Below are 21,568 nucleotides of genomic sequence, written 5' to 3'. Positions count from 1 at the left end.
ACAGTTAACCTGCTCAACCCCAATATTTGCATATTAGGAAATTGACTTGAGTTCTTTCAAATCTAAACAATTTGTTATTTTTAAAGTAATGGGATTAATTATACAAATTAAATTTGCGAATCCCGCATCGTTCATAAATTTTTGTTACAATTTTAATTTTTATGATCAATCCCAGAAGTGAGGAATATATTACTTTAAAAAATAACTAATTATTAATATAAAAGTACATTCAGAATCATGTCATCCTCGCTGTGAACGTTGATATAGTGTATCTGGACATAAAACGTGAATTTTTATTTCCAGCGCAAATTCTAAGCGAGAATAACTCATTAAAATTCTCATTTGATAATCCCGTAGGAATAAATCAAGTATTGGAATTGCTGAAAATTAGTTTGCCAGAAATCGCTGGGAATTTTTTCGCTTCGTAAATTATGCTTCATTTTAACGACTCTATTTTTCGACTTAAAAAGAAATCTATTTATTTTTACCATGAAGTAGTCTGACCGTAATTATAATAAAATCTTAGATAACTGTATTGTACTGTATAAAATTATTTGTTTCATTATCATTTTATTATTCACCCTTGTTCTTAGAATTTTTTTCTAGTTGTCTCACGGCCATTCCCAATATTCAGTCTATCTCCGGTTGTAGCCGTAACTATCGTTGACTTTTCTGTCATCATCTTATCCGTACACGCTGTCTGTCAATGGGATGACGTATAGCTTACCAGGGATAGAAGTTTGTATGGAAATTGCAACAGTGAACTGGCGATAAGAATGACTTATCGGGTATATTGGGACAGCTTCAGATTTTTAACAGCTAATTACTGACAGTAGACACAAATAAAATTTGAAAACAAAATTTTATGAACGATGCGGGACTCGAACCCGCGACCTCTAGCGTTCCGTGCCAGTGCTCTGCCAACTGAGCTAACCGTTCAAGTGACGTATCGTCATAAAATTTTATATGCTTTGTTCAACTCACAGGTTGCCTGCTCAACCCAAATATTTGCATTTTAGGAAATTGACTTCAGATGTCGCTCTTGTAAATCTAAACAATTTGTTATGTTTTTAAAGTGATAACCCTCACTTCTAGGTTTAATACACATATGTACTTGTTATAAAGCTGCTCAATTTTCATAATTAGAAAGCTTTTTGCTACAAGCTTTTACTTTGCTTTATTAAATTAAAGGAAAAACGTACCTAGTAAATTTTCGGACAGTTTTACTGAGGACAAAGTTTTGCTTATAAGTTACTGTTACGCTATGATAAGTCAACTTTGGAGAAATAAGACATTACCGAGCCCGGTGGTCAATTGGTCTCCGTCAATCAAGAAATCGATCGAATGACTCAGACCTGACAAGAAAGGGCGCAACAAACTCAGCGGTTTTTTTTTTCATCAAAAAATATGTTTAATAAGTAATTAAACTTTTTATTTAATAGCCTGAGAGCGGTCGCTCCATTCCCAAACTGTGGTATCATTAAGAAAGTTATTTACGTTATAGTAACAACAAACGTTTTTTAACAATGTTTTTTTTAGTTATGGAATAGGAGGACAAACGAGCGTACGGGTCACCTGGTGTTAAGTGATCACCGCCGCCCACATTCTCTTGCAACACCAGAGGAATCACAAGAGCGTTGCCGGCCTTTAAGGAAGGTTTACGCGCTTATTTTGAAGGTACCCATGTCGTATCGTCCCGGAAACACCGCACAAGGAAGCTCATTGCACAGCTTTGTAGTACGAGGAAGAAAGCTCCTTGAAAACCGCACTGTGGAGGACCGCCACACATCCAGATGGTGGGGATGATATCCTAACTTGTGGCGTGTCAAGCGAAGGTGGAATTCGGCGGCAGGAATCAGGTAAAACAGCTCTTCGGAACACTCCCCGTGATAAATGCGGTAGAAGACACACAATGAATATACTCAATAATACAATGAATTTTACGTTATAGTAAGAGTAAACCTACAAAACTTTAATTTTTGTTAACGAATCTGGTGAGCCATTTATTGAAGGACGACTTAGATTGTAAAATTTCTTCTCTAATGCCTCAAAGTGACGAGCGCAATGCCGCTCAGAATTGTGGGTGACATAAGAATCCTGAGAGTCACTGCAGTGAAATGGGCTGGATGTATCAGCTCATATACCATATACCATCAGCTAAGCATAGGAGACGAGCTTAAGCGTTTGATGGTGACAGAAAAAAGGAAAAATTTAAAGAAATTCTTAGGGGAGATTTCAATTGAATGAAAGCTGTAGAAAACTGTAATAATATGTTACCTTCTCTTCTAAATGGATGTCACACATGGACTTTCAGGAATAAAATAAAACAAAAAATTAGAACGACACAGAAAGCAATATGAAGAAGCATAATTTTAAAAATTAAAAAGATGAGAAATGATCTAATCAAACAAACAACAAAAATAAAGATGCACTGACCCACGCATTGAAACTAAAATGGCAACGGGCCGGTCATATACCTAGGTAGCACTTAAAATGTTTAGAAAATGAAGAACGGCGTAATGTTGAGAGCTGCCAATACTTTTATTGTTTTTCGAAGTAATCTCCATTCCTCCCTACACATCGTCGCATTCGATGGAACTACTGAAAAAAGCAGTGAGCCCATTCTTCCTCCTAAGAAGAAGAGACCCCTAGGTCTCTTCTATTGTATTTTCGTACGTTTTCACCGCATCTTCAGGGCTCGTAAAGTAAATACCTCGAATTTTATCTTTAGTTCTTGGGAATAAATAAAAGTCGCAGGACGCCAGGTCAGGACTATATGACGGATGACTCATTATCTCGACACTTGCCATAGTCAAATATTCAACAGTCCGTTTTGCGGAGTGCGCTGAAGCATTGTCGTGGGGAAGGAGGATCCTGCTTCGAGGGCGCTGCTGTCGAATTTTTTCCAAGACAACAGGCAAACAGCGATTGACATACCAGTCTGCAGTAACTATCCTTCCATCTTCTACCACAAATGTCGCGAAATGGCCTTTCCGACCAAAGAATGAGGCAATTATCTTTTTTCCTTGATTTCATTCTGTCTTTACCTTAGTTGGCCCATCCTGGAAAGGAATCACCCACTGAGCTGATTGTCTTTTGGTTTCGGGTTCGCAGCAATATATGCAGCTTTCATCACCTGTGACGATGTCAAATACAGCATTTGAATCACCGCTTTTGAACTTATCTAACATTTGGCGACACCAGTCCATGCGAAGGTGTTTCTGGTCGTCGGTTAAAGTATGGGGAATCTATCTGGTACAAAGCTTCCTGACGCCTAAATGTTCATGTAATATTTTTTGAACTTGACTCATAACAATGCATAGGCTTGCCTGTATCTGCTGATACGTCACTCTCTTATCTTCCTCTATCATGCGTCGCATAGCACTGATGTTATCTTCAATAGTAGCTGTTAAAGGACGTCCCTCACGCGGATCATCATTGAGATTGCTACGTCCACGTTTAAACTCGTAAAACCAATTGTAAATAGTGGCATGAGATGGGGCTTCATTAACAAATGCTTATCGTAGCCTATCATAGCTTTGTTGTTGAGTAAGCCCACAACGAAAGTCATAATAAATCATTGATTGAAGTTCTGTCATTCTCGCGTTAGGTTCATTCACGCATCGTTCATAAAATATTTTTTTCAAATATTATTTGTGTATTTAACTTAAGGGTTATCACTTTAAAACATAACAAATTGTTAAGAAGTACCATAGTATTTTTTCCCGTCATACGAAGTGTAGTAAAATGACCAAAATACTTTTTGAAGGACTAAAATCAACGCTAGGAAAATGGTGGCGAAACGCGTGGTGAAAATTAACTTTTTAGTCTCAAAGTGAGACGAACGTTTTAAGTACAGCGCTTTCAAAGAGGTTTGATCATTCACACAATGCATTCTCTTTATAATGAAACTCCTTGATGAAATTATTATATATTTTTAAGAAACTTAAAAATAACTTTTACAAAACAAAAGCCGTTATTATATTTTAAAGCAACTCAAAATCCTTCTAGAAGTAAATTGATCTGTATCATTCAACTTAAACTTAATCGAAAGATCATTCAAAAGCATATTTTTTCCAACAAAGATGCTTCTGAATAAAATTTTAAAATAAACGTACATTTTAGCGTAGGATCAATACAGCCGGCCTTCTTCCAGAATGATAAACTATTATGCAAGTCAAAAGTTTTCGCCTCCACTTTGAGGTTTGGTGTTCTATTGCGCTGGACAAGTGCCCGTCAACCTCTAGCCGAAATTGAAACTTATGCGCCAAAAATAATTCAAGTGAGAAACTTTCTTCTTTGGCATATTGCTAGAATTTATATTGACACCAGATAAGAAATCTTATTGCAAAACGTAACACTATTATACAACGTTTGTAACTTTAAGTTTATTTAGTTTATCATATTGTCCTCACTTAAAAAACTCTAATGGATTCGGAACTCATTTGAATAACTAAAATATATTCGAAAACTCTCCTATATTTGAACTACTCATTGTATGCATGAGTGCAATGATTTATGGTTGCAGCACATGCCGAGCATATGCCGAGAACTAAATAAATTTAATATTGAGCATGATGACGAAACGGGACACACCCTTCGGGGTATAGACAAATGGAGCAAATGTATCACAGAATGGTATGTAAGTATATAATATGTAAATTCCACTTTCTGAATAAAGGCTATATTATTATTATGACAAAAAATAACTCGTAATCAAACAACTCAAAATAAAACTGTATAGCTAAATGATGTTCAAGAAAAATTTAAAGTTATAGAACAATTGAGTTCATTCAATCGATACTGTCTCAAAGCAAGTATAACTACATAATAACTAGGAAGTGCAAACTGTAATTCAATCCTGGCTAGAACTCGAAATCTGGCGGCCGTCCAGTCGCTAGAAAACTATAGCTTAAGTTGAAGTTATGAAATAATTTGTCCAATATTCAGGAGTTTGGCACTCACCTATAAATGCACAAAGTTTTTCAATATTTATTGGGCTTTTGAAATAGCCATACTGAATATCAGCTATTAGCGGACTTATTAAATATAAAACAAAATTAAAGAAAATGCAGCCTACCTCTTGCGAAATATTATAATTTTATAAAAGATTTTACTGATATTTACATAATTTTACAAATAGTTTTCAAACACATATATTATATAAAATAAAATTAAACTAACTTGAACATATAGTTTTTGTTAGTTACCTTAACTTAACTAAAGCCTAATATTATAAGAATTAAAACAGATAAACCGTTTTATGTTAGTAATTTATTTCTTAATAATTATTAATGTTATAATTAAGTAGTAAGTGAAGGCCTCCTCAATTTTCTTCCATACCATATGGTCTTTACCTAATAATAGCCATTCTTTTCCACCGTATTCCATTATTGATTATATCATCAGGCTCCAACCTTTTACACAGTCTTTTTACAACTTTTCTATAGCCTTTAAGTCCTTTCCATTTCGTTGTCTGAATCGTCCATCTCTTGTCTGTGAGTCGTGGTACGTGGGTGACACTGAAAGTTTTAGGAACTGGGCAGTTAGAAACATGGCTAATGAAAACTTTTTTGAATTTCAATTTTAGAACTCTTTGGTAACCTAGTAATATATAGTAAAGTAATACGTACTAATAATAATATATAGTAATGTAGTACATTGCTTTCATTTGTCATTGGTTTTTGTGATTTGGCGGCAAATCTAAAACTCTTGTTACACGTGAAAATGAACATAACGCGAGAATGTCAGAACTTCAATCAATGATTTATGATATTATACTGACTTTCATTGTGGGCTTACTCAACAACAAAGCTATGATAGGCTACGATAAGCATTTGTTAATGAAGCCCCATCTCATGCCACTATTTACAATTGGTTTAACGAGTTTAAACGTGGACGTAGCAATCTCAATGATCATCCGCGTGAAGGACGTCCTTTAACAGCGACTATTGAAGATAACATCAGTGCTGTGCGACGCATGATAGAGGAAGATAAGAGAGTGACCTATCAGCAGATACAAGCAAGCCAAGGCATTGTTATGAGTCAAGTTCAAAAAATATTACATGAACATTTAGGCGACGACCAGAAACACCTTCGCATGGACTGGTGTCGCCAAATGTTAGATAAGTTCAACAGCGGTGATTCAAATGCTGTATTTGACATCCTCACAGGTGATGAAAGCTGCATATATTGCTGCGAACCCGAAACCAAAAGACAATCAGCTCAGTGGGTGATTCCTTTCCAGGATGGGCCAACTAAGGTAAAGACAGAATGAATTCAAGGAAAAAAGATAATTGCCTCATTCTTTGGTCGGAAAGGCCATTTCGCGACATTTGTGGTAGAAGATGGAAGGATAGTTACTGCAGACTGGTATGTCAATCGCTGTTTGCCTGTTGTCTTGGAAAAAATTCGACAGCAGCGCCCTCGAAGCGGGATCATCCTTCACCACGACAATGCTTCAGCGCACTCCGCAAAACGGACTGTTGAATATTTGACTATGGCAGGTGTCGAGATAATGAGTCATCCGCCATATAGTCCTGACCTGGCGTCCTGCGACTTTTATTTATTCTCAAGAACTAAAGATAAAATTCGAGGTATTTACTTTACGAGCCCTGAAGATGCAAACGTACGAAAATACAATAGAAGAGACCTCTTCTTCTTAGGAGGAAGAATGGGCCCACTGCTTTTTTCAGTAGTTCCATCGAATGCGACGATGTGTAGAGAGGAATGGAGATTACTTCGAAAAACAATAAAAGTATTGGCAGCTCTCAACATTACGCCGTTCTTCATTTTCTAAACATTTTAAGTGCTACCTAGGTATATGACCGGCCCATTGCCATTTTAGTTTCAATGCGTGGGTCAGTGCATCTTTATTTTTGTTGTTTGTTTGATTAGATCATTTCTCATCTATTTAATTTTTAAAATTATGCTTCTTCATATTGCTTTCTGTGTCGATCTAATTTTTTGTTTTATTTTATTCCTGAAAGTCCATGTGTGACATCCATATAGAAGAGAAGGTAACATATTATTACAGTTTTCTACAGCTTTCATTCAATTGAAATCTCCCCTAAGAATTTCTTTAAATTTTTCCCTTTTTCTGTCACCATCAAACGCCTAAGCTCGTCTCCTATGCTGAGCTGATGGTACTGCAGTGACTCTCAGGATTCTTATGTCACCCACAATTCTGAGCGGCATTGCGCTCGTCACTTTGAGGCATTAGAGAAGAAATTTTACAAGCTAAGTCGTCCTTCAATAAATGGCTTACCAGATTCGTTAACAATAATCAAAGTTTTGTAGGTTTACTGTTACTATAACGTATAATTATATATTCATTGTGTGTCTTCTACCGCATTTATAACGGGGAGTGTTCCGAAGAGCTGTTTACCTGATTCCTGCCGCCGAAATCCACCTTCGCTTGACACGCCACAAGTTAGGATATCATCCCCACCATCTGGATGTGTGGCGGTCCTCCACAGTGCGGTTTTCAAGGAGCTTTCTTCCTCGTACTACAAAGCTGTGGAATGAGCTTCCTTGTGCGGTGTTTCCGGGACGATACGACATGGGTACCTTCAAAATAAGCGCGTAAACCTTCCTTAAAGGCCGGCAACGCTCTTGTGATTCCTCTGGTGTTGCAAGAGAATGTGGGCGGCGGTGATCACTTAACACCAGGTGACCCGTACGCTCGTATGTCCTCCTATTCCATAACTAAAAAAAACATTGTTAAGAAACGTTTATTGTTACTATAACGTAAATGACTTTCTTAATGATACCACAGTTTTGGAATGGAGCGACCGCTCTCAGGCTATTAAATAATAAGTTTAATTGTACAATATTACTTTGTAAACATTTTTTGATGAAAAAAATGTAATCCGCTGATTTTGTTGCGCCCATTCTTGCCAGGTCTGAGGCATTCTTTTTGGAATGTGATGTCACATCCTCTTTCGAATAAAAATATTTGAATTTGATTAATAGTCTTGATAGGTGATTACCGGATGTCGTTAATAAAATTTTTAACGTTACCGATCTAGTTAAATTTTACTCTTATAATTCTTTCTCTAATGCCTACTATTCGGCTAAGTCGAATTAGTAAGTATTTTGTGGGGCGATGTATATGCTTTTACAACAAGGTTCCAGAAAATGTTCATAAAAAAAGTATAACGATATTCAAAATAATTGTTAAAAAACGTTTGTGGTTACTTAAGCGTTAATGACTTTCTTAATGATACCACAGATTGGGAATGGAGCGACCGCTCTCAGGCTATTAAATAAAAAGTTTAATTGTACAATATTACTTTGTAAACATATTTTTTGATGAAAAAAAACCGCTGAGTTTTTTGCGGCCTTTCTTGTCAGGTCTGAGGCATTCGATCGATTTCTTGATTGACGGTGACCAATTGACCACCGGGCTCGGCAATGTCTTTATTTATTTATTTATTATTATTATATAAACCTGTAAACTTACAGTTTTACCCAAAGCGTTTACAAGCTAGTCACAAAAAAACAATTAATATAATAAAATTAGATTTTAAATTAAAGATAAAATAAATAATGATAAAATAATACAAAAAATATCAAGTTATATAAAATCAAATATTGTCCATAGCGCCAAATAATCAAATAAAATAAGTCCAAAGTTTTAAGTCAATACTTAAATTAAATAAAAAAGTTATTAATATATAATTCAAGTACTATCTAACATAATATGCGGGTCATTTACAATCGTTTGAAATTTGTCCGCAAATAAATCAATGTCACACTGAGTGAGCAAGTCGCCGATCAGACGTAATGCTCGAATAGTAGGAGCGTTCTCCGCATGTCGGGTGCGCGTGACGGGCCGCTCCAGTAGACGCGGCCGACGCCGCGGAGCCATCGCCCCCGCCGTATCACGGGAGATACGATTTGGTACCAATAAACCAACTTGAGCAAGGATTTGCGGACACTCTAATTTATTTCGTATTATGGAGAGATAATGCACCACTAACAGCATCTTTCTCCTGAACGAAAGCCTCTCAAGCTCTACCATCCCATACACAAATAAGGAAGGGTATAAATATGGGTAATATCCGAAGGTCCTCTTATAGAGCCAGCGGGCAAATTTACGCTGCGTTTTCTCAATCATGAGGGTGTATTTATCCTCATAGGGATCCCAGATAGTAGCGCAATACTCAAGTTTGCTCCGCACGTAAGCATTATATAATACCTTCGCTACCTTAATATCACTAAATTGAGAAGCATTCCTAATAATGCATCCTAGTACTCTATTCACTGTTTTACAGGTAGTTATAATATGCAGATGAAAATTTAATTTATTATCTAATGTCAGTCCTAGATCGCAAATGTCATAAACTCTTTCCATAGGGGCGTCAAACATATTATAAGCTACGGTGATCGGCAGTCGTTTCCTTGAAAATGTTAAAACCTTACACTTATCAGAGTTGAAAGGGAGGTGATTAGCCTGGCTCCACAGAGATACGGCATCGATATCCGCTTGTAGAGCTTTGGTATCACTATTATCTGCAATACTCTGAAATAGTTTCAGGTCGTCAGCAAACAATAAGCACTTGGAGGTTTGGACCGTTTCCGGAAGGTCATTTATCATTATTAAAAATAACGTTGGTCCAAGGGTACTTCCCTGACTTACGCCAGACCTCGTGTAAAAATATTCAGAATCGTATCCATTCACCTTTACAAATTGCCGCCTATTGCTAAGATATGATGCAAATAATCTGAGTAGGTTGTCAGTAAACCCCATCACAGCTAGTTTACGTAGTAAGATGTCATTGTCAACAAGATCGAAAGCTTTTCGAAAGTCAAAATAGGCAGCATCTACTTGTCGACCCGCATCCTTTTCCGCATAAACATAGTCTACTAGTGCGGTGAGATTTGTACTCGTTGACCGTGCTTTCCGAAACCCATGCTGAGCAATGCTAAGCTCCCTACCAACCTGGCTGATAATTTTATTGTTTAGAATAATTTCAAAAATTTTTGCGAAAACTGATAACACTGCTATCGGTCTATATGACGCAACATCTTCTGTTGGTTTGCTCTTTGGAACCGGCGTCACTCTAGATATCTTCCAGCAATCTGGATATTTGGATTGTTTTAACGAAAGATTGTAGAGGTACAAGAGCGGGTGACTGAAAACAGACATACAATCCTTGGCAAGGAACACAGGTATACCATCCGGACCAGCAGAAGATCGCGCCTTCAAACGTTTTGTAGCCGTTTGTTCAAGATCTGTATCTCGAATCACATTGACAACAACAGAAGAACCTGAACGGACACCACACATGTTGGACAATTGAGTAGCTTTTTGCGGATTCAGTAACGGTATTTCATCCTGGAACACCGAACTAAAATATTGAGCAAATGCTTCAGCTGCTGCTTGGCCTGTTACCTCAGTGTCATAATATGTGTATGTGTCAATACGTTGCCTGCTACTTTTTTTGTCTCGTATATATTCCCAGAATTTAACTGGTTCATCAACAATATTTTTTTGGATCAATTTTATATGCTGCTTGTATGCGTCGTCGATTAAAATCTTAACGTACCATCTATAGTATTTATATAATTCCCTATTGTATACCTTACCGTACGATTTGAACAGTTTTAGGTGATGGTACTTATGTTTAATTTTATTTCTCCAAAGTTGACTTATCATAGCGTAACAGTAACTTATAAACAAAACTTTGTCCTCAGTAAAACTGTCCGAAAATTTACTAGGTACGTTTTTCCTTTAATTTAATAAAGCAAAGTAAAAGCTTGTAGCAAAAAGCTTTCTAATTATGAAAATTGAGCAGCTTTATAACAAGTACTCTGTAATGCAATGTTATTAAACTAGTAAAAATAATTTTGCAGATTACTCTTGAAAATAAAAGCCTTAGGTCGAATCCGTCCAATCGTCTAGAGAAGGCAGCTAGCTATAATCAGTTGTTCAAAATGTCTCGACGCAATAAATCTGATTCGGTCTAGATTAAAATCGACATTGCTTTTGTAACAAATGTACACAGAAAGTTCGTTTTGTCAGAAAGTGCTAGTCTAATAATTTACTTTTCAAGTGAAACGTTATGGATTTTAACGTAATTTAAGGCAGATAAGATAATAACTTTCTTGGGTTATCAAAAAGTTGGGGATGTATTTAAATAATATACAGTATAGGCACGGCTTAAATTTAAAGGATTTTTAGGATCCCATTAACGTGGGAGTCCGTTCCTAATATACTATCTACAGATAGAGATAAATTACTACCTTCTACTCTCAGTAATTAGCTGTCAATAATCTGAAGCTGTCCAAATATACCTGATTAGTCATTCTTATCGCCTTATATTGGGACGCGTGAATTGAAATTTCCGCACAAACTTCTATCGCTGGTAAGCTATACGTCGTCTCATTGACAGACAGCGTGTACGGATAAGGTGAGTTACCGTTACAGATACTGGGTCTCGTAATCACGAGATCATCACCAATTCTGCTGTCATCTAGAAAGTAAAACATCTGGTTGGGTTACCAGTGACGCATAACTGCTCAAACTCCCATCCAATGAGCTTGCCCGTTGTCTAGTTCCTTTAAAAGGCACGTGCCCTTTCCTAGAAGGTCATACAGTGTAGTGATAACCTAACAAATGATGACCCGTACGGTCTATTATTTGTGCTACTATGGACCTGCAGAATCTAGGCTAAAGAGAAAATGTTGTAGTGTTGAAATACTACAACTTCAGTTATTCTATATGAGTATGAAAATACTTCTTTTTAATTTACAAAAGCATGCACTGGGTGCCGATATGTTCCATGCATAATATTTATAAGATATTATAAAAAATCTTCCTTTAATTAAATAATTATAAAACTAAATGCCTTAATTGACTGGCAATGACAAATCCCCGCCAACTATTACAAATACTTAATGAGACTTAACATCTCATGTCTCAAGGTGACGAGCACAGTTGTAGTGACGCTCAGAATATTTGGGGTTTTTCAAGAATCCTAAACGGAACTGCATTGTTATGGGCAGGGCGTATCAATTACCATCAGCTGAACGTCATACTCGTCTCGGCCCTTATTTTCAAAAAAATACCACAACACTCTTGCCAACCACTAAGAAATTTTATCGATTACACCCAATCTCATTACCCCTTTCAACGTTGTTCTGGATCTGTGATGTCAAATTAAATAAGAAATTTAATTTAATATAATATATAACATTTCAGTTTACTGGTGGGATGATTCCTCCTACGTGATGTTACAAAGTGGGCACCTTTTTTGTCTACCGTGAAGCAAAAGTGTGCGAATACGTATTGGTTTTCGATTTGAAAACCAATGGGCTAGAAAATGTTTCAAAATTACTAGCGCAATTGCGGGGGCACTTAGAACTATTGAGTATTAACAATCTTGAGCGGCGTCGTATTAGTAATGGGCTGGTGATGTATTTACAATCAAGTGAACATTTTGTTTGTCAACTATTTCTCATAAAAGAAGAACAAAACACCCGTTTTCAACCTTTAGAAGTATTTCATTGAAATGTGTGATACTTCTGTTTATCATAGGAAATAGCATATAGTAGATAGACTGAAGTTTTTCAATCAGCGACCACATAACAATATCTATGAGATACGAGCACCAACATTGAGACGACCCTTCATATATGAGTGCTCGATGGCAAACCTTTCAGCCCTTATTCGCTGACAGCGAATTTTGCTCCACATTGCGGGTATAATAGGGCCAATCTGTTGTGATCCGTGTGCGGCTCGAGGGATGAATACAAATACCAAACACATACGCCGGTAGTATGGGGTTGATTGTAGACCGTGATCCAGAAACCTATTTGTTATCAAAAAATATATCAGCGTATATGTTCTCGTGCTGAGTAATACTTGGTTTCTTTACAAGGAACTTTCCTACATGTTCAACCAAACCGTGGAATGATTAAGAAATTTCATTTGTAATGTATATGCTATGGGTAATGCAGTTAAGGTTAATGAAGATTAAGTAAACTTGAAGGATTCACTTTGATTAGTGATTAGTGCAGGTGATTAGTGATTAAGAGAAAACAAGTATGGACAGGGACTGATTAGTGCAGGTGATTAGTTGGCTGCGTAGTAACGTTCCCTTTCCCCTCACTCGCAGCATGCCTGCCAATAAACATAAGAGCGAAGTAATATTCCGTCGTATCTTCAGCAGCCAATTCCTTAAAGAGTTGGTAGCTTGCGCCATGAATGGGTCTTCTAATAATCCATTTTCGAACCCATATTTTTCGTCTTGCATGTTCAGCTTCCAAAAGTTTTTCGGTTTGAGATACCACCGCGTTCAATACTTCTTTAAGTACTTCTTGCAATTGCAAGCGCGCTTCTCAATGTTCGTCCATACTTGCTGATCGACACCTAACAACTGAATTTACTAAACAGAGCCACTAAACAAGAATTGGACACTAATCACTTGCACTCGCACTAATCAAAGCGAATACAGGTCTTATGTTTCCGTGGACAAGTAATATTACCCAAGCGCTTTCAGTTAAGTCCGATTATTGAAACATCATTAATTTGTATTCTTAACCGTATTAAACTGATCTTTTATCTTTATTCTAGTATCTTTTCATCACACGATATAAAATCTATATTTTTTGTAAGATAACCACCAATAGAGGGCACCACAGTCATTTGTAAAAATTTACAAATTTGGGTTTCTTGGCATTAATTAATTGTTTTTATAGCGGCATTAGTACCGAATACGGTCAGTTAATATTTCAACTGGCTCACTATTACGATTCTGTCAACATACAGTTGATCTTTTAACGTTTTTTAACCTTGAAGTACGTTTCAGTAAAAAAAGCGGCCAAGAGCGAGTCGGACTCGCCCATGAAGGGCTCCGTAGCAACAAGTAACATAATATTAAAGTTATATAGAAAAGAAAATGATATTAAATTATTTATATGGAAAAGGCAAAAAATATTTGCTCAAAATCATACAGTGTAAATGAGCTCTCATCATTTATACGTATACAAAATACTACTTGATCTCGTTCAAACCAATTTCTGGTGGAAGTTTGCATGCATGTACACTAGTACATCATATATATTTTTTTTTTAGTTTTATCATTCTCTTATTTTAGAAATACAGGGGGGACACACACATTTTACCACTTTGGAAGTGTCTCTCGCGCAAACTATTCAGATAAAAAAAAATATATTAGAAACCTCGCCATAATTTTTGAATAGATGGGTTTGATACCCCAAATTTTTTTTATGTGAAAATGTTAATGCGGTTCACAGAATACATCTACGTACCAAGTTTCAACAGTTCTTATATTTTTGGAAAAAAGTGGCTGTGACATACACAGACACAGAGACAGACATGACGGTTTTTGTCATTTGGTTACGGAACCCTAAAAATATGTTCTTTTTTTTTAATTTGTTCTACGTATTTTTTATAATACAATTTGAGATACATTTGATATCAATCTCAAGTTACAAATCCAAGTTCTCCAATGTAACATGATCGATAGGGAGTTACACTTTCGATAGACGCTTCAAACAAAATTAGGTCAGACATTATTGTTCAACCGCAAGGAATTTGAGGCGACAAAGAATTTTGTTACACCTCGCAATATTTGATAACATTGAAAACATAAACCATTATCCCAGCTCTCGAGGGATACAAGAGTTACCATCAATATTGAACTGAAATGTATCAATGTTACAAAGGTCAATGTCACATAAAGTTTGTAAGAAAAGAGTTTGTATTTTTATATTAGCTGACCCGGCAAACGTTGGTTTTCAATATAAATTATTTTTAGAGTTAGACCGTTTCTTGGACATTGCAACATTACTTTATTTATCTAAAAAAAATCTAATATAAACCTAGCCTTAGTGACTCCTTATTACATCAGCTACCTGCCAATAAAAGTCCCGTCCAAATAGGTCCAGCCATTTCAGAGATTAGCCGGAACAAACAAACAGATAGACAGACAACAATTGTAAAAAAAAAATTTGGTGTATGTATGTATGTACCATATATATATTCAAATACATGTAGTGAAAAATGGTTATTTCAATATTACAAACAGCCACTCTTATTGTATTCATCATAAAGCATCACATAGTAGGGATAGAGATTCTTAGGTTATGTAGTATCGAGTCTTGACTCAGTCCTGTCTTTTTTTTATATAGAATAGGAGGACAAACGAGCGTACGGGTCACTTGTTGTTAAGTGATCACCGCCGCCCACAATCTCTTGCAACACCAGAGGAATTACAGATGCGTTGCCGGCCTTTAAGGAAGGTGTACGCGCTTCTTATGAAGGTACCCATGTCGTATCGTCCCGGAAACACCGCACAAGGAAGCTCATTCCACAGCTTTGTAGTACGTAGAAGAAAGCTCCTTGAAAACTGCACTGTGGAGGGCCGCCACACATCCAGATTGTGAGGATGATATCCTAACTTGTGGCGTGTCGTGCGAACTGTTTGATTTACTTATTGATTATCTTTGAACTTATAACAACCCTCACAATTTAAATGAAGACATAAAACACGATGCGCTATATTGGTAAGTGGTGGTAACTTTCGAGGTGGTGTACGGCTCGATTAGGTAACCGCTCCTTTGCACAGATAGGTTTTTTTATGAAAATAAGGGATGACACAAGCATGACGTTCAGCTGATGGTAATTGATACGCCCTGCCCATTGCAAAGCCCAATCTGCCAATGCAGTGCCGTTCAGGATTATTGAAAAAACCAAAAATTCTGAGCGGCACTAGAGTTGCACTCGGCATCTGGAAATATAAGATGTTAAGTCTCATTTGCCCAGTAATTTCACTAGTTACGGCGCCCTTGAGACCGAAATACAATAATGCTTACACATTACTGCTTCACGGCAGAAATAGGCGCCGTTGTGGTAGCCATAATCTAGCCGGCATCCTGTGCAAAGGAGCATCCCACTGGTAATAGCGGCATGTACTACAGCTACATGTCATTATTATGTTTCGGTTTGAAGGGCGCAGTAGTTACTTACATTAGAGGGCTACTTAGACTTAGCATTATATCTCAAAGTGCTGAACATAATTGCGATGTCGCTTAGAATTTTCGGTTTTCAAGAAACCTGAGGGGTAATTGTAATGGGGACGGCTTATCACTTAACATGAGTCTAAAAATAAATAAATAAGCAAGTTTATAAGCTTCCATAATTTATACTTCTAGATAGAGCCTCTTGCTGTAAGACACCCGATAAAAAAAGGCCATTTATTACTTTGGTGTGCGTGACAAGCTACGTCTTGCACTCACGATTTGTATGTGATTTTGTGTTTGTGTGCGTGCGTTGCTCAAAATAGAGGTTAACTGTCCACCTCTAGTCAGTCAGACCAGTCTAGATCTAAGTTTATAAGTTATAAAACACGCCTTAATTTGTTTTGTGATATGTTGCGAATCAGTTTATATTGCCACGTGGATCATTACGCTCTACTTATCTCTCCAAATATGTTATGAACACGAATAAGATACAGAATTTTCTTAATAACTTCTGATCCCTGCATTACAGCTTCATCACCTCATTTATACATGGGTACCATTTCATTAGAATCCACTTAATATAGCTAGTTATAGTCAAATTCAAATATTTTTGTTCAAAATTGGATTTCAAATCACTGATTCCAAATACAATGCCTCATACCTGAGAAGAACAGGCGCAAGAAACTCAGCGGACCTTTTTTCTTAAAAATATGGATTACAATGAATTATAGTACAATAAATATTTCTAATTAAAAAGCCTGTGGTATCATTATGAAAATCATTTATCTTAATATATATAAATCTCGTGTCACAATGTTTGTCCTCAATGGACTCCTAAACTAATGAACGGATTTTAATGGTGATTACTTCATGGAGTGCACTTTGGTCCAACTTGAGAGATAGGGTAGTTTTTATTTCGATTTGGGACCCATAAATATTTTTATTTTCAATATTTGTTTTGTATGGACATATTTTCTATGAGAGAATTTAGTGACGCACGGTTGGACAGTTCCGCTGTGAAACAATTTCATTCTAACAACATCAAGCATATTTACGAAGTAATTTTTGATGTTTTGAAATATAAAACAGTTGTTTTTTTACTATCTACAGAACAACGTCTGTCGGGGCAGCTAGTGTTATAATATAATTCAACCTTTACCACACACATACGTTTTTTTAACAATTCTTTTAAATTTTGTAATACTTTTTGTTTTGTATATTTTCTGGGATCATATTGTAAAATAATATACAATAAAATATTTACTAAGTCGACTTAACCGAGTAGTATGCATAGTAAATTTATATTTTTTCCTCGTGTTAACATTATGATTGTCACAGTTTTAGCAAATTTCTTAATGTGCTTATGAACATATAAAACATTATCAAGAATATATTGAGGAACAACAGTCAAAATGTTTATTTATTTAAATTTCTCTCTAGGACTTGGTTAACCAGTAACAGTCCGTTTACAAATACCAAAATAATTTAAAAAGAGCCCTAAATTAACATTAATTCCAATATCAGATAACTCTTACCTCCGCGTACACCTTCCTTGAAGGCCGGCAACGCTCTTGTGATTCCTCTGGTGTTGCAAGAGAATGTGGGCGGCGGTGATCACTTAAAACCAGGTGACCCGTACGCTTCGTTTGTCCTCCTATTCCATAAAAAATAAAACTCTCTCCTTTCATTTTTTGAGGTCGATTAAAAACGAACAAATATTTCCCAACCGTGACAAAATTAACAACATTTTAATTATGAACTTGATGTTACAGAATTTGGTCAAAACAGACGAGAGTTGAACTTGTATCGGTTTCTAGTTATTTACTCAACAAAGTTTAATTATTTCGATCAAATTTTTGTTTGGCAGCTGTTGTTTGTTCGACATCGGTGCAAAGTTTTGAAATTAATTTCAATATTATAAGTAAATTTAATATGATGACAAGTTATTTCACGAACCTTCAATAGAAAATATTTGAGAAAGGATAAATTGGGATGACCCAAAAACCAATCTTGTTAAACTAAATTAACTATTTTAGCGTGTTTATATTTAGACAACATATCATTACACAAATTAAATTTGAAAACAAAATTTATAAAGGATGTGGGACTCGAAGCTGCGACCTCTCGCATTCCGTGCGAGTGCTCTTCTACTGAGCCAACCCTTCGTGTGACGTCATAAATCTTGATATTATGCTATGTTCAACTCTTAGGTTGTGGCTCCATCTACAGGATCTACTTTACAGTTATAAGATAACCAGCTCAAATCCAATATTTGCATATTAGGAAATTGAATTAAGATGTCGCTCTTTCAAATCTTAACAATCAGTTATTTATGTTCATGAATTTTGTTTTCATATTTAACTAGTGTAATAATTATTCCCAGAAGTGAGGGTAATCACTTTAAAAAAAATTTAAATTTTTAGAAAAACAGCATTTTTTTTATGGAATAGGAGGACAAACGAGCGTACGGGTTTGGTCACCTGGTGTTAAGTGATCACCGCCGCCCACATTCTCTTGCAACACCAGAGGAATCACAAGAGAGTTGCCGGCCTTTAAGGAAGGTGTACGCGCTTTTTTTGAAGGTACCTATGTCGTATCGACCCGGAAACACCACACAAGGAAGCTCATTCCACAGCTTTGTAGTACGTGGAAGAAAGCTCCTTGAAAACCGCACTGTGGAGGACTGCCACACATCCAAATGGTGGGGATGATATCCTAATTTGTGGGGTATCGTGCGAAGGTGGAATTGGGCGGCAGGAATCAGGTTAAACAGCTCTTCGGAACACTCCCCGTGATAAATGCGTTAGAAGACACACAATGCAGCGACGTCTCTACGCAACGCCAAATGATCCAGCCGTTCACAGAGCACTGGGTCCTCGACAATTCGAGCTGCTCTGCGTTGCACGCGGTCAAAAAAATACTCCATGTGTGGCCAGCTTGTAGTATTGCCGTGTTCTATTGATGACGCCCAGCTTCTTCGAAGCCAATTAGGCTTTGCCCTCCAGGTGGCCACGATATTGGCAATCGCTCGAGATTTCGAGACCCAGTATTCCGATACTAGGCGAGGCTTTAAGCGAAGTGTTGTCGAAGAGCGGTGATATGACAAATGGGGTTTTTTAGTGGTAAACGCGCAAATGTTAGTCTTTGGGGGTTAAATTGGACAAGGTTCAATTTACCCCATTCCGCCACCTTCTCGAGAGAGGACTCGATAGAAGACACAAGTTTCTCCCGGCACTGGTCGACGTTTTCCCGAGAGAGACCTGCATGGCCCGTGTATACGGCATCACCAGTGCTGTCGTCTGCATAGCAATGCATGTTGGCGGTGCCCAACATATCATTGATATGCAGAAGAAACAGCGTGGGAGATAGCACAAAGCCTTGGGGCACTCCAGCGTTCACGGGCTAGGGATTCGAGCAAAAACCGTCTACAACGACGTGTGTGCTGCGCCCATTGAGGAAGCTGGAGGTCCACTTGCATAAGCTGTCGGGAAGCCGGGAAGATGGAAGTTTTGAGAGGAGCGCCTTGTGCCAAACACGATCAAAGGCCTTCGCTATATCCAGGCTAACTGCCAGGCCTTCCCCCTTGCTTTCAATAACCGCCGCCCATCTATGTGTTAGGTATACCAGAAGATCACCTGCCGACCGACCATAGCGAAAGCCATATTGTCGTTCGTTGATCAACTGGTGACCCTCTAGGTATACCAAAAGTTGGCGGCTAATTATACTCTCCATGATTTTGGAGAGCAGGGAGGTTATAGCAATAGGCCTGTAGTTTGCCGGATCCGAACTGTCTCCTTTTTATTGGATCGGATGGACAAGGGCTGACATCCATGAGTCAGGGACTACGCCTTTGGAATAAGAGTGCTGGAATAAACGCGTTAGCACTGGCGTCAACTCAGGGGCACACGTTCTAAGCACGATTGGAGAAATGTCATCCGGCCCGCTCAACTTCCTGACGTCCAACGAAAACAGAGCTCGCCTAACAGTTTTCTGTCGGAACTGTACTTCAGGCATAGCTCTGACACCGCGGGATGGTCGGCGGTGTTTTTCCGTTGTCGTCAAGAGTCGAGTTGGAGGCGAAAAGAGCGCACAGGCGATCGGCTTTCTCTTTTGCCGTATGGGCCAGGGTGTCATTCCTCATGTGCAATGGCGGCATGCACGGCTGGTTGAAGTTACCGAGAGCAGCTTTCGACAACGACCAGAACTTGCGTGTTCCGGTCGGGTAACTGGAAAGCTGCTCGCTGATTTTGACGACGTGCTTCGATTTCGCACGGGTGATTTGCCGCTTAAAGAATCTGGAGGCACGGTTATATTTCCTCTTAAGAACTTAGCAGTTTGGATCCTTTGTGCCCAGCGCCGCAACCCAATTCCGATACGCCTGTTTTTCGCAGTCAGATGCTGCTTTAACTGACGCATCAAACCAGGGCTGTGATCTGCCACCGATCGGTACTACAGAGCTTGGTATAAAAATATCCATGTCCTACAGTATCACATCGCCTACTGCAACGGCGCAGGCACTAGGATCTTCCGAAGGGAAACAAACCTTGCCCCAAGGGTAGGATGCAAAAAAGGAGCGCATCCTATCCCAATCTGCTGACTTGTAGTGCCAAACGCGGCGGGTTGCATGTGGTCTGCGACGTTGGCGTGGGATGGGCACTACACTCCTGACCAGGCAATGGTCGGACGTTCCGAGAGGGGCGTCGACAGAGAGCTGGTAACTATCGGGATGTGTAGTCAGCAGAAGATCAAATAAGGACGGCATGTGACTGTCCACATCCAGGAGCCGCGTTGGCGACTCCAACCAATTGCGACAGAACATACGCCAATGCAAAATTATGCACAGATCGCCCTGCGTAGTCTGTGGTACGTGATCCAAGCCATTCGGCATTGTGCCCGTTGAAATCACCCAAGACTACGATTTCTGCGGAGAGGATCTGTGCAAGCACGTCGTCAATTGCCGTTTGAACGCAGCCCATGTGGTGATCGGTTTCTGCATTACCACTCTGGGAACTGTAGACACACGCATAGATGCAGACGCGGTCCAATAAATCTACGTGGAGTCAGAGAGTAGACAGGTCTCTACCCTCAAAATTGCCGAGACGGCGACAGCAGATATCCTCCCTACGTACACACATACCCCGGCATGAGGCATAAAATTGTGCTCAATTTTGTACCCTGGGTACGATAAATATGACGTATCGCTAGGTCGAGATATCTGCGTCTCCGTAAGGAAACACAAGGCCGGCTGCGCCGTCTCAAGGTGGTCGTGGACGGCGTTCAAGTTGGAGTGAATTCCCCTGATGTTACAAAAGTCCACATTAAGCGTGGAGCGGGGTGCCGTGGTGATACTGCCTCGTTTGTTCAACCCACCTTCCCAGAATACGAGGGGCAGCCCGAGCGCGAATGCTCGGGGAGGGATTCTCCGGCTCTACAGGAGCCGGTACCCTCCTGGGGTAATTTCTCTTTTGATACCGCTCTCATATTTTTTGGGGGGAAGGGGGGGGGGAAATGGCCGCCGGTCCTCGACACTAACCTATGCGAAACATAGCGGCACTAGGGCGCTACTTCACGCCGG

The sequence above is a fragment of the Leptidea sinapis genome, chromosome 16 (genome assembly GCF_905404315.1).
Source record: "Leptidea sinapis chromosome 16, ilLepSina1.1, whole genome shotgun sequence".
Classification (NCBI taxonomy): domain Eukaryota; kingdom Metazoa; phylum Arthropoda; class Insecta; order Lepidoptera; family Pieridae; genus Leptidea; species Leptidea sinapis.
Note: the sequence above shows the minus strand (reverse complement) of the source record.